Source organism: Trachemys scripta, chromosome 3, assembly GCF_013100865.1.
Source record: "Trachemys scripta elegans isolate TJP31775 chromosome 3, CAS_Tse_1.0, whole genome shotgun sequence".
NCBI lineage: Eukaryota > Metazoa > Chordata > Testudines > Emydidae > Trachemys > Trachemys scripta.
The window spans coordinates 24,989,002-25,003,420 of NC_048300.1; positions in this window are offsets into that span (position 1 = coordinate 24,989,002).

A 14,419-nucleotide genomic window follows, 5' to 3' on the forward strand; every position below is an offset into this window, starting at 1 on the left:
TCTGTGGAACAGCTTTCCTCCAGAGGTGTCAGCCACAGATTAGCCATGCCTTGAGCTGGAGGATCAGGATGTTGGGGTGATGGAGATGACCTGAGTCCTGGGTGAGTGGGTGAGTGGGCAATGGTGGTGTTGTGATCATCTGATTAAGGTAGGGAAACTAGGTTTGTCTGGGCCACGTTGGTGCGATCAGGATTACTCAGGATCTTTCCTGTTTTATCTTGTAGAGGACACGAGATATCAGAGGAATCGGGGGAAAGGTATACATTAGAGGCGCTTCCCATTTCATGAGGAAGGCATCCCTGAGGGAGTTTTCCCTGAGTCATTCCCGGGAGCAGTATTGAGGGCACTTGTTATTGTGGGACGTTGCAAAAAGGTCTATTGTGGGGAAACCCCAGTGTTGGAAGATAGTGCTGTGCTGTTTTGGCTTCCCGGTAGGTAGGCTGCTTTGAGGTCTATATTGGTCTATGTACAATCGAGCCCCACCTTGGCGATTGATATAAAACATGGTGGCCAAATTGTCCGTAAGGATCTGCTTTGCCTTGTTGCAAATGAAGGGCAGAAAATGGTGGCATGCATTGCGGACCACCCGGAGCTCCAATAGCTTTATGTGGAGCATGGACTCCATGGATGACCATCTGCCCTGGGTGGTATGTTCAGAAAGGTGTGCCCCCAGCCCAGGAGAGAAGCATCTGTGGTTATCAAGTACCAGAGGGCTGTGTTAGTCTAGATCTGTAAAAAGCAACAAAGAGTCCTGTGGCACCCTATAGACTAACAGACATATCTGTGGTTATCGTGACTGATGGGGTGTGTTGTTGGAACTGGACACCCATGCAGATGTTGGAATGGTTTGTCCACCAGGATAATGAATTCTTTATCGTGGTGGGCATGGTCAGTCGCTTGTGAATGGAATGTCTGTGAGGAATATATACTGTACGGAGCCATGCCTGAAGGTGCCTCATTTGAAGTCGTGCATGTTTCACGACAAACATGGTTGCTGACATGTGTCCTAGAAGTTGGAGACATAACCTGGCGGATGTCTGCGGGCTGTTTTGTATAGTTGTTATGAGGTTCGTTAATGTGAGGAAGCATTGTTGGGGTAGACTTGCCAATGCCATGGTGCAGTCCAGGTGGGCACCTATGAATTCCAGCTGTTGGGTCAGAATTAGGGTGGATTTTATGGCATTGATTTGTAGGCCTAGTCTTCTGAACAGATTTGCAGTGAGTGACAAAGCGTCCACCACCTGTTAGTATGTAGAAGCTTTCAACAGGCAACCGTCCAGGTAGGGGAATATAATTACCCCATCTGCAAAGATGGGCTGTGACCATAGCGAGGACTTTGGAGAAAACTTGTGGGGCTGTGGAAAGTCCAAATGGGAACACTTTGTACTGGAAATGTAGGTTGCCTACTGTGAAATGAAGGAAACTTCTGTGTGCAGGATGTATGGTAACATGGAAATAAGCATCCTGGAGTCAAGGGCCAAGAGCCAATCTCCCTTCTCCAATGCTGGGATTATGGTTGCAAGGGTAACCATCTTGAAACGCTGAGTTCTGATAAACTTATTTAGCTTGCGCAAGTCCAATATGGGTCTCCAGCTGCCGGTTTTCTTTTGGATGAGGAAATAGTGTGAATAAAACCTGGTCCTCCTGTGTTTGGAAGGTACAAGTTCTACGGCACCGAGTTGCAGGGGGTGATTTATTTCCTGCTGTAGTAGGTGTTCATGAGAAGGGTCCCTGAAGAGGGATGGGGGAGGGGTGTGGGTTGGTGGAATAGAAGTGAAGGGGATGGAATAGCCTTTGCGTATAATTTCCAGAACCCATTTATCTAATGTAATGGTTGCCCAGACTGGATAGAAAGGTGTTAGGCGGTCTCCAAATGGACTGGAATCGGGAGATGGTTGCAGCAATGGAATTTGAGGGGCTCTCATGTCCTCGACCAATACTTCAAAGTGCCTGTCTAGAAGTAGATGGTTGGGACATGGTGGATTGCCCCGTTGTCTGTTGTTGTCTTGGCTGACATTGTTTGCGACCTTGGTAGTACTGTCTCTGCAGCTGGATATACAGAGCAGTACGGAAGTGCTGGGTGTAAAATGCACCATTTCTTTTTGTTGTCAGGTACATGAATTCCCAAGATTTTCAGCGTGGCATTGGAGTCCTTGAGTGTATGCAGGGCTGCATCTGTGGTGTCTGCAAAGAGTTTCTGTCCCTCAAAAGGTAAGTCCTCGATCGTGGCCTGGGTTTCCTTGGGGAAGCTGGAAAGGTGGAGTCAAGAGGCCCTCTGCATGACTACTGACATGGCAATGGAGTGACCCGCCGTGTCTGCAGAATCCAATGATGCCTGCAAGGCTGTCCTGGCAATCAGGGAACCTTCTGAGATGCTCACTTTGTATTGTTCTTTTTTGTCTGTGGGGAGATGCTCAATAAATGTAGACATCTGTGCAAAAATGTTGTGAGTGTATTTGACTAATAGCACGGAATAGTTAGCAATGCGTAACTGAAGAGTCGCTGAGGAATAGGCCTTTCTACCAAACAGATCAAGGCGTTTCCAGTCTTTGTTCTAAGGAGTGGTACGAGCCAGGTGTTGTTTTTCCTTTTGATTAACAGCTTCCACAAGTGAAGAGGAACTCAGCTCCTTTTTCTGGCACATAATACTTCTTGTCTGAACATTTACAAGAAGGTGGGGCCGTGGCCGGTGTCTGCCAGACCATTTTTGCCAGGTCCATAATAGCAGAATTAATAGGCAATGCAATCTTGGCCATAGAAGAGGCATGGAGAATGTCAGAGAGCTTATGCTGTCTCTCTGGTAGCTCTTCTAAGCAGATACTTAGGGAATCAGCCACACACTTGAATAGATCTTGGAAAGATTTAAAGTCATCCCCCGGTGTGGGGGGAGGCATGATTGTGTCCTCTGGGGACGATGAAGAAATATGGGTAGGAGGTAGGATGTCATCCTCTATTAAATCCTCATTGCCCTCTTGCTCCTCCACGGCGACTTCAGGGGAAGCTGGGGCAACCAGTGAAGTAGATCTAGCTGATCTTGGTGTTCTGGACCTGGATTGGTTAGAGGGCTGAATATTATGAGCCCTGTACAGTGCCGATGGGTCCCAGTAGAGCCAGTTTTGTGGGTGGGGGCATCCATTGAGGGGGTTGCCGCACTATGGGTTGTAGCCCTGAGGTTCCAGGTTTGGGCGATGAATGGCATGGGGTGCCCATCCCCATAGCCAGTTCATCCTCCTCGTCGCTTGAGAGAGGAGGGGCTGAGCCAGCAGGTATATCTGTGAGACTCATGGCTGGTCTGGCTAGGGTGCCGTCTGTGCCGAAGAGAGGCAACAAAAAGGTCTGCCTGGCTAACAAAATGCTGCGGCATCAGGAAGTTAGGTGCAGGCATGGCAGGCACACAGAGGTTAGTCAGTGTCTGTGCTGCCGGTGCTGTAGGCTTGCTGTAATCATAGAATCATAGAATTTTAGGGTTGGAAGAGACCTCAGGAGGTCATCTAGTCCGCTGCTCAAAGCAGAACCAACAATATATAGGAACAGCAGGTGGCGCCATAGCACTGCTCGGTGCCAAGGGCTTCAGCTCTCTAGCCTCTGAAGGAACAGGCTTAGTTTTTCCGTGACTGTGAGTATGTCTACATTACGAAATTAGGTCGAATTTATAGAAGCCGGTTTTATAGAAATCGGTTTTATACAGTCGATTGTGTGTGTCCCCACATAAAATGCTCTAAGTGCATTAAGTCGGTGGACCGCATCCACAGTACCGAGGCTAGTGTCGACTTCCGGAGCGTTGCACTGTGGGTAGCTATCCCACAGTTCCCACAGTCTCCACTGCCCATTGGAATTCTGGGTTGAGATCCCAATGCCTGATGATGCAAAAACAGTGTCGCGGGAGGTTCTGGGTACATGTCGTCAGGCCCCTCTACTTCCATAAGAGCAACGGCAGACAATCAATTCGCGCCTTTTTACCTGGGTTACCTGTGCAGACAACATAGCACGGCAAGCATGGAGCCCACTCAGCTCAGCTCAACTCACCATCACCATATGTCATCTGGATGCCGGCAGACGTGGTACTGCATTGCTACACAGCAGCAGCTAATTGCCTTTTGGCACTAGACGGTGCAGTATGATTGGTAGCTGTCATCGGCTATCTGGGTGTTGGCAGACATGGGGCTACATTGCTATACAGCAGCAGCTCCTTGCCTTTTGGCAGTAGATGGTGTATTACGACTGGTATGCATTGTCGTCGTATTCCTCAGTGCGTTCGGTCAGAGGCACCTGGGCAGACATGTTTGGTCTCCTGGAGACTCAGTCCTGCCGGCAGTCCTATTGAACTGTCTTGACGATGATGGCTAGCAGTCGTAATACAGCATCTTCTTCCAAGCACCCAGAAGTTGCCGATGGCTATCAGTCATGTTGCACCGCCTGCTGCCAGCCTAAGATGTAAAAGATAGATGGACCAGATTTGTTCTATATTCATTTGCTTCCCCCTCCCTCCGTGAAATCAACGGCCTGCTAAACCCATGGTTTTGAGTTCAATCTTTGGGGGGGGGGGTCCAGTCTATGTGACAGTTGTTTGTGTTTCTCCCTGATGCACAGCCACCTTTGTTGATTTTAATTCCCTGTAAGCCATGTCGTCACTCGCCCCTCCCTCCCTCCATCAGACAATAGTTTCACGCTTTTTTCAGACGCCATAGCACTGGGATCGTGGAGCCCGCTTAGATCACCGCGGCAATTATGAGCCCTATGAACACCACGCACATTGTCCTGGAGTATATGCAGAGCCAGAACATGCCAAAGCAAAACCAGGCGAGGAGGCGATTGCAGAGTGGCGACAAGAGTGATGAGGAAATTGACATGGACATAGACCTCTCACAAAGTACAGGCCCCAGCAATGTGCACATCATGGTGTTACTGGGGGAGGTTCATGGCATGGAACGCCGATTCTGGGCGCAGGAAACAAGCACAGACTGGTGGGACCGCATCGTGTTGCAGGTGTGAGACGATTCCCAGTGGCTGCGAAACTTTCGCATGCGTAAGGGCACTTCCATGGAACTTTGTGACTTGCTTTCCCCTGCCCTGAAGCGCCAGAATACCAGGATGAGAGCAGCCCTCACAGTTGGGAAGTGAGTGGCAATAGCCCTGTGGAAGCTTGCAATGCCAGACAGCTACCGGTCAGTCGGGAATCAATTTGGAGTGGGCAAATCTACTGTGGGGGCTGCTGTGATCCAAGTAGCCAACGCCATCAAAGACCTGCTGATATCAAGGGTAGTGACTCTGGGAAATGTGCAGGTCATAGTGGATGGCTTTGCTGCAATGGGATTCCCAAACTGTGGTGGGGTGATAGACGGAACCCATATCCCTATCTTGTCACCAGAGCACCAAGCCACCGAGTACATAAACCGCAAGGGGTACTTTTCAATGCTGCTACAAGCCCTGGTGGATCACAAGGGACGTTTCACTAACATCAATATGGGACGGCCGGGAAAGGTACATGATGCTCGCGTCTTCAGGAACTCTGCTCTGTTTCAAAAGCTGGAGGAAGGGACTTTCTTCCTAGACCAGAAAATAACCGTTGGGATGTTGAAATGCCTATCGTTATCCTTGGGGATGCAACCTACCCCTTAATGCCATGGCTCATGAAGCCGTACACAGGCAGCCTGGACAGTAGTCAGGACCTGTTCAACTATAGGCTGAGCAAGTGCCGAATGGTGGTAGAATGTGCATTTGGACGTTTAAAAGTGTGCTGGTGCAGTTTACTGACTCAGATAGACCTCAGCAAAACCAATATTCCAATTGTTATTGCTGCTTGTTGAGCGCTCCACAATATCTGTGAGAGTAAGGGGGAGACATTTATGGTGGGGTGGGAGGTTGAGGCAAATCGCCTGGCTGCTGATTACGCACAGCCAGACACCAGGGTGGTTAGAAGAGTACAGCAGGGCATGGTGCGCATCAGAGAAGCTTTGAAAACCAGTTTTGTGACTGGCCAGGCTACGGTGTGAAACTTCTGTTTGTTTCTCCTTGATGAACCCTCCCCCCCGGGTTCACTCTACTTCCCTGTAAACTAACCACCGTCCCCTCCCCTTCGAACACCACTTGCAGAGCCAATAAAGTCATTGTTACTTCACATTCATGCATTCTTTATTAATTCATCACACAACTGCCAAGGTAGCCCGGGAGGGGTGGGGGAGAAGGGAAGGAAAAGGACACACTGCAGTTTAAAACTTTAACACTTATTGAAGGCCAGCCTTCTGATGCTTGGGCAATCATCTGAGGCGGAGTGGCTGGGTGGCCGGAGGCCCTCCCGCCACGTTCATGGGCGTCTGGGTGAGGAGGCTATGGAACTTGAGGAGGAGGGCTGTTGGTTACACAGGGGCTGTAGCGGCGGTCTCTGCTCCTGCTGCCTTTCCTGCAGCTCAACCATACGCTGGAGCATATCAGTTTGATGCTCCAGCAGCTGGAGCATCGACTCTTGCCTTCTGTCAGCAAGCTGACGCCACCTATCCTCTTCAGCCTGCCACTTGCTCTCTTCAGCCAGCGATTCAGCCCGCCACCTCTCCTCTTGTTCATATTGTGCTTTTTTGCACTCTAACATTGACTGCCTCCACGCATTCTGCTGTGCTCTGTCAGCATGGGAGGACATCTGGAGCTCCGAGGACATATCAGCCCGAGTCCGCCGTTTTCTCCTTCTAATCTTCACTAGCCTCTGTGAAGGAGAAACATTTGCAGCTGGTGGAAAAGGGAGAGGTGGTTAAAAAAGACACATTTTAGAGAAGAATGGGTACACTCTTTCACGTTAAATTTTGCTGTTCACATTACACAGCACATGTGCTTTCATTACAAGGTCGCATTTTTCCTCTTATATTGAGGGCCTGCCAGTTTGGTCTGAGAGATCACTCACACAATGCCAGGCAACAGAATTCGGCTTGCAGGCAGCCATGGTAAGCCACAGTCTTTTGGCTTTTTTAGTCTTCATAACATGTGGGAATGGTTTCAAACAGCAGTGCCCTCATTTCCCATACCAAGCACCCGTTGGGTTGGCCATTTAAAATGGGTTTGCAATGTAAAAGGAGGGGCTGCGGTTTCTGGGTTAACATGCAGCACAAACCCAACTACCCCCCACTCCCCACACACACACACACAATTCTCTGGGATGATCACTTCACTCCTCCCCCACACCGCATGGCTAACAGCAGGGAATATTTCTGTTCAGCCGAGCAGGAACGGGCACCTCTGAATGTCCCCTTAATAAAATCACCGCATTTCAACCAGGTGACCGTGAATGATATCACTGTCCTGAGGATAACAAAGAGAGATAAGGAATGGATGTTGTCTGCATGCCAGCAAACACCGGGACCATACGCTGCCAGGCTTTGTTATGTAATGATTCCAGACTACGCGCTACTGGCCTGGCGTGGTAAAGTGTCCTACCATTGCGGACGGGGATAAGGCAGCCCTCCCCAGAAACCTTTTGCAAAGGCTTTGGGAGTACATGAAGGAGAGTTTTCTGGAGATGGCCCTGGAGGATTTCCACTCCATCCCCATACACGTTAACAGACTTTTCCAGTAGCTGTACTGGCCGCGATTGCCAGGGCAAATTAATCATTAATCATTAAACACGCTTGCTTTTAAACCATGTGTAATATTTACAAAGGTACACTCACCAGAGGTCCCTTGTGTGCCCTCAGGGTCTGGGAGCACGCCTAGGTGAGTTCGGGGGTTACTGGTTCCAGGTCCTGGGTGATAAACATATCCTGGCTGTTGGGGAAACCGGTTTCTCCGCTTCGTTGCTGTGAGCTATCTTCATTGTCTTCATCATCATCTTCCTTGTACCCCGAACCCGCTTCCCTGTTGCGTGATTCTCCATTGAAGGAGTCAAAGCACATGGTTGGGGTAGTGGTGGCTGCACCCCCTAGCATGGCATGCAGCTCCGCGTAGAAGCGGCATGTTTGCGGCTCTGCCCCAGACCTTCCGTTTGCCTCTCTGGCTTTGTGGTAGGCTTGCCTTAGCTCCTGAATTTTCACGCAGCACTGCTGTGCATCCCTGTTATGACCTCTGTCCTTCATGGCCTTTGAGACTTTTTCTAATATTTTGCCATTTCGTTTACTGCTACGGAGTTCAGCTAGCACTGATTCGTCTCCCCATATGGCGAGCAGGTCCCATAACTCCCGTTCGGTCCATGCTGGAGCTCTTTTGTGATCGTGGGACTCCATCATGGTTACCTGTGCTGATGAGCTCTGCGTGGTCACCTGGTGCTCTCCACACTGGGCAAACAGGAAATGAAATTCAAAAGTTCGCGGGGCTTTTCCTGTCTACCTGGTCAGTGCATCTGAGTTGAGAGTGCTGTCCAGAACGGTCACAATGAAGCACTGTGGGATAGCTCCTGGAGGCCAATAACATCAAATTCCGTCCACACTACCCCAAATCTGACCCGCAAAGGCCAATTTCAGCGCTAATCCCTCGTCGGAGGTGGAGTAAAGAAACCAGTTTAAAGGGCCCTTTAAGTCGAAAAAAGGGCTTCATCGTGTGGACGTATCCAGGCTCAATTCGATTTAACACTGCTAAATTCGACTTAAACTTGTAGTGTAGACAGGCCTGTCTGTCTAAGAGCTAGACCACACTGGGTCTTTCGCTCCTCGGGTTGCCTCTGCACTGGATGAACCCAGTGCCACACGGTCCGAGGCTCTGTGTGCTGACGGTACCGGGGCAGATTTAGCAGTTGGAGATCGCTTTTTGCATGGCGATTCTCCCTGGGAGGAGGAGTGAGACCGCTTCTTTGTTTTCATGGGGGCTGGCTCCTTTGTGCTCGTCTTAGAGGAGAATCCCATGTCCGACACGCAGTTGATGAGAGAGTGAGCTGCTTGGGAGGAGTCCCCTGCTCAAGATCAGAGGCAGGATGCAGGGATTTCTCCAGTTTGAGTTGGAGTTCCCTAGCCTTTCTGGTCCTTGCCGTTAACTTTCTGCAGTAGTGGCACTTCTGTGGAATGTGAGTCTTCCCCAGGCAGTGAACACACTGGGAATGACCACCAGAGACTGGTATTGACAGTCTATAGGTGAGGCACGACTATTTGAAGAGAGTCTCTGTTTTTTTTTTTTCTGTTTTGTTGTTGTTGATGTTGGTTTTTTTAGATGGAAAGGGAAGAAACAGGAACCCCGCAGGGAACAGGAAGGGATAATTTTGGGCAAAAAGGAAAGGAGAAAGTATTCTGAGGTGCTGCTGTTGTTCCAACTGATACCAACAGCATCAAAGAAGGAACTGGGGGACAGTTGGCTACACGCGCACGATACCCACTCAGAGCAGCAAGAGCTGGCTGCAGCGCGTGTGTGGCCAACCAGGGCACTGCTACCTTAAATCTCTGACTAGAAACCCAGGGGCACTCAAACACCTAAAAGTGGAGTACCCACAGGGACACTCTCGAAGAAGAACTTACCATGCTTTGAATAGTCAGCCCTAAAAGTCTATCATACAAATTATGGGAAAGCAGAAGCCATTTAAAATCTGTTTCTCTAAGGAAGAATTTAATAAAGATGAGTTTGTTGTTGACCTGCATCTGGTGTGTTCCCTTGTTTATTTGAGCCTAGTTACATTTAATATTTTCACTAGTTATAAGGACAATGACTCCACTATGACATCAGCCACAGGAAAAGAGCAACAGGAAAACTTGCCAGTAAAGAAAGGATTTGCATTGTTAAAACCCAAATTTTTTAGCTGCAAGAGCATTTAGTAGGCAAAACCAACCTACTTGTGGACTATATATTTCCAAGGAATCAAAGACTGGCGTGTGAAAGAGAAATTTCCTTAATGAAACAAGTTTTGTGTTCTGCACAAGGAGGATTATCTGTTCCTAAATGCCTAACTAATTTCTTAAACATAGCTCATATGCCACTACAAAGGAGTCTCTAGCACTTCTAACATTTGGCTGGCAGCTGCTTGTTTCCACTCACTGCAATCATCCTTGACACAGGCTGCAAAGAATAAGAGCTAGACAAAGGGAAGATATAAACCAAAAGCAGAATCATTATATGAGGACAAATCACTTCTAACTTTTCACTCTGCTAAAGAGGATATAAGAGTTCCTTCAGTAGTCAGTGCAGAAACAGGAGCAGCATCTACTGTGGGATACATAAAATTGTCTCACAAGATGGAGATATATCAATCATTATTTTGCAAGAACTATGATACCTTCAGTGGATGAATCAGCTGAAATGGCAAGTTTTTTCAGATCCAGAATACCTCTGAATCATAACAAATTCTATCCCAAGTTATTTTTCCATGCCAGTTACTGACTTTGTCTCACTGTCTTTTTCATATACATCATGCTATGATGAAAGCTCCTATTCCAGTACACCACAATCCAGACATCATTTGACAAGAAAACCTCCCATTACCTTGAATTATTAATTATTAGTGGCAACACCTTTGTTTTTGGACAGAATAATCACTAGGCTAAGCTAGAATTCAACATAAACCACCCTCATTTTCTAATTGAGTTTGTTTATAGACTATTCCATTGAGGGACAGGGAAAAGACAGTTACTCACCTTTGTAACTGTTGTTCTTCAAGATGTGTTGCTCATATCCATTCTAATTAGATGTGCGTGCACCACGTGCATGGCCGTTGGAGAATTTTTACCCTAGCAACACCCAGTGGGTTGGCTGAGGGGCCCCCTGGAGTGGGGCTTTCATGGCACTGGATATATATCCCGGCCGACCCAGTGCCCCCTCAGTTCCTTCTTGCCGGCTACTCCAACAGAGGGGAAGGGTGGCGGGTTTGGAATGGATATGAGCAACTCATCTCGAAGAACAACAGTTACAAAGGTGAGTAACTGTCTTGTCTTCTTCAAGTGCTTGCTCATATCGATTCCAATTAGGTGACTCCCAAGCCTTACCTAGGCGGTGGGGTCAGAGTGAAGTACCGTGGATTGTAGGCTCGCCCTACCAAATGCCGCATCATCTCTGGCCTAACAATGCCATAGTGTGAGGCAAACATATGCACTGGAGACCAAGTAGCAGCTCTGCAGATCTTCTGGATTGGCGCCAGGGCCAGGAAGGCTGCCAACGAGGCCTGAGCCCTCGTGGAGTGAGCAGTGAGCTGGGGGGGTCGGGACCCCGGCCAGATCATAGCAAGCACGAATACATGACGTGATCCAAGAAGAGATCCGCTGGGAGGAGACCGGAAGACCCTTCATCCGGTCTGCTACTGTGATGAAGAGCTGTGTCGTTTTCTGGAATGGCTTTGTACGTTTAATGTAGAAGGTAAGAGCCCTACGAACATCAAGGAAGTGAAGTCGTTGTTCCTGACTATTGGTGTGAGGTTCTGGGTAGAAAACCGGGAGGAAGATGTCCTGGTTGATATGAAAAGTCGATATCACCTTGGGAAGAAAGGCAGGGTGAGGTCGTAGCTGCACCTTATCCTTATGGAAGATCATGTAAGGTGGTTCCAATGTAAGAGCCTTGAGCTCAGAGACACGCCTCACCGAAGTGATAGCCATGAGGAAAGCGGTTTTCCAAGAGAAGTACAAAAGAGAACATGTGGCCAAGGGCTCAAACAGGGGTCTTATAAGTCTGGAGAGGACCAGGTTAAGGTCCAACGTGGGTAAGGCTGTTGTACCTGCGGATATAAATGGTCCAGGCCCTTGAGGCACCTACCAACCATGGGGTTGACGAAGACAGATCGGCCATTCACTCCCGGGTGGAAAGCTGAGATGGCCGCCAGGTGGACTCTGATGGATGATATCACCAGGCCCTGAAGTTTCAGGTCCAGGAGATAGTCCAGAATGAGAGGCATGGATGCTTGGAGGGGAAGTGTGTCGTGGTGAGAGCACCAGCATGAGAATCGCTTCCATTTAGCCATATATGTAGCCTGAGTGAAAGGTTTCCTGCCAAACAGGACTTGTTGCACCAAACGAGAACAGAGGAGTTCAGAGTGGCTCAGCCATGCAGCATCCACGCAGTGAGGTGGAGGGACCACAGGTCGGGGTGACAAAGGCAGCTGCGATCCTGCATGATCAGGTCCGGAAAGAGAGGCAGCGGAATTGGGGCGTCCACCGAGATCTCCAACAGCGTGGTGTACCAATGCTATCTGGGCCACCAGAATCAGTCATGATCTGTCCCTGCACACCTTGAGCAGGACCTTGTGTACGAGGGGAAATGGCAGGAAGGCGTAGAACAATCAACTCGTCCACAGGAGTAGGAAGAGGTCTGTGAGAGAGCCTGGGGAGCGACCTTGGTGGGAACAAAACGCCTGGCATTTCCGATTGGTGCGTGAGGCAAACAGGTCAACCTGGGGAAACCCCACTTTAGGAAGATGGAGTGGATGACATCCAGACAGAGCGACCACTTGTGGGCATGGAAGGATCTGCTGAGGCGGTCCACCAACGTGTTCTGGACCCCTGGGAGAAAAGACACCACCAGGTGAATGGAGTGGGCTATGCAGAACTCCCACAGTCGAATGGCCTCCTGACAGAGGAGGGAGGAACGAGACCCCCCCTTGCTTATTGATGTAGAACATGATGTTGTCTGTGAGGACAGCCACACAACAACCGTGCAGCCGCTCTTGAAAGGCTTGACAAGCTAGATGTACCGCCATCAGTTCCCATATGTTGATGTGGAGAGAGAGAGTTCGGACGGGGCCCACAGACCCTGTGTCTGAGTGTCCCCGAGATGGGCGCCCCATCCCAGGGCTGACACATCCATACCAAGGGACAAGGAGGGCTGAGGGGTGTGGAAGGGGACTCCTTTGCATACCGCCCCTGGGTCTAGCCACCAGTGGAGGGTGGTCAGGACCCTCTCCAGGATGGTGACCACCAGGTTCAGGCTGTCTCGAGCAGTGTCTGGACCTAGATCGGTGTCGGGACCTGGACCGGCATCTGGATCTGGACCTGGGTCTTGAGGACAATGACCGGCGTCGGGAGCGGCATTGGGACCGGGATCTACTCTTGGATGGTGACCAGTGGACAGAGCGGTATCGAGACCGGTGCGGGAGTCGGAGCGGTGCCATGAGTACGACTGGTGCCGTGATGGACAGCGGTGCTGGGACTGTGAGCGGTGCCGGGACTGCGAACGGCATCGGGAGCAGGAACAGTGCCGAGAGCGGGAACTGTGCCGTGGCTCAACCGACGTAGCCGGTGGGTGAATAAGAGCCGGTTTGCCCCTGGATGGTGCCACATGGATAGGTGACGGTGCCTTGGTCTGTTGAGGGGATGATGATACAGTCATGGCAATCAGATCCCTTGCCACTGCAAAGGTATTTGGTGTAGATGGCAACTGGACCTCAACCACGCTGTGAGATGGGGAGACCAGTCTCACCAGACTCAACAGCTCCGGCCTCTGTGCTGGAGTCAACGGTGCCGAGGCCGTTACCTGTGTCCCTGGGCTTTCTGCTGGGGGACAAAGTTCTGCAGGCGGATCTGGAAGGGGTGGAGGTGGGCCAGCCTTTTCCGGCTTCCGGTGCCACTTCGGGCCAGGCAAGTGAGAGCAGTGCCGGACTGCAGAAATTGGTTGCATTGCTGGGGAACGTCAGTGCCGCGGCTCTCTATCAGAGTCTGAACATGGTACCATTCCTGTAGCTGAAGCCAGGGCACTGCATACTGAAGCACTTGGCACTGGGTCTTGCCATGCTGCTGGAGGCTGAGGACTAAGAGCCGCCTCCATAGGAGCTGTCTCAAACGTAGTCCGGGGGTGAAAGCTCTTGCAAATCCTGCACTTCTCTGCCTGGTGAGATTCCCCCAGCCAAGCTCCACAGTTCCAATGACCGTCACGGGCGGTAAGAAGGAACTGAGGGGGCGCTGGGTCAGCCAGGATATATATCCAGCGCCATGAAGGTGCCGCTCCAGGGGGATCCACAGACGACCACCACGTGTTGCTAGGGTAAAAATTCTCTGATGGCTGTGCACGCGGTGCATGCACACCTAATTGGAATCGATATGAGCAAGCACTCGAAGAAGAACAACTGTTACTGGAACTTAAATAGATTCTCAGATAAAATAGTATAACCAGCTGCAGGTCAGCAACAAACCCTTCATTATTAAGGTTTTTCTTTCTAAGAATACAAGAATGACCATACTGTGTCAGACCAATGGTCCACCTTGTCCAGTGTCCTGTCTCGTGACAGTGGCCAGTGCCAGATGCTTCAGAGGGAATGAACAGAACAGGGCAATTATCAAGTGATCCATCCCTTGTTGTACAGTCCCAGCATCTGGCAGTCAGACATTTAGGGACACCCAGAGCATGGGGTTGCATCCCTAACCATCATGGTTAATAGCCATTGATGGACCTATCCTCCATGAACTTATCTAATTATTTTTTTAATCAAATTATACTTTTCGCCTTCACAGGTTGACTCTGCGTTGTGTTCCTTTTGTTTGTTTTAAATTTGCTGTCTATTAGTTTCATTGGGTGACCCCTGGTTTGTGTGTTGTGTGTTATG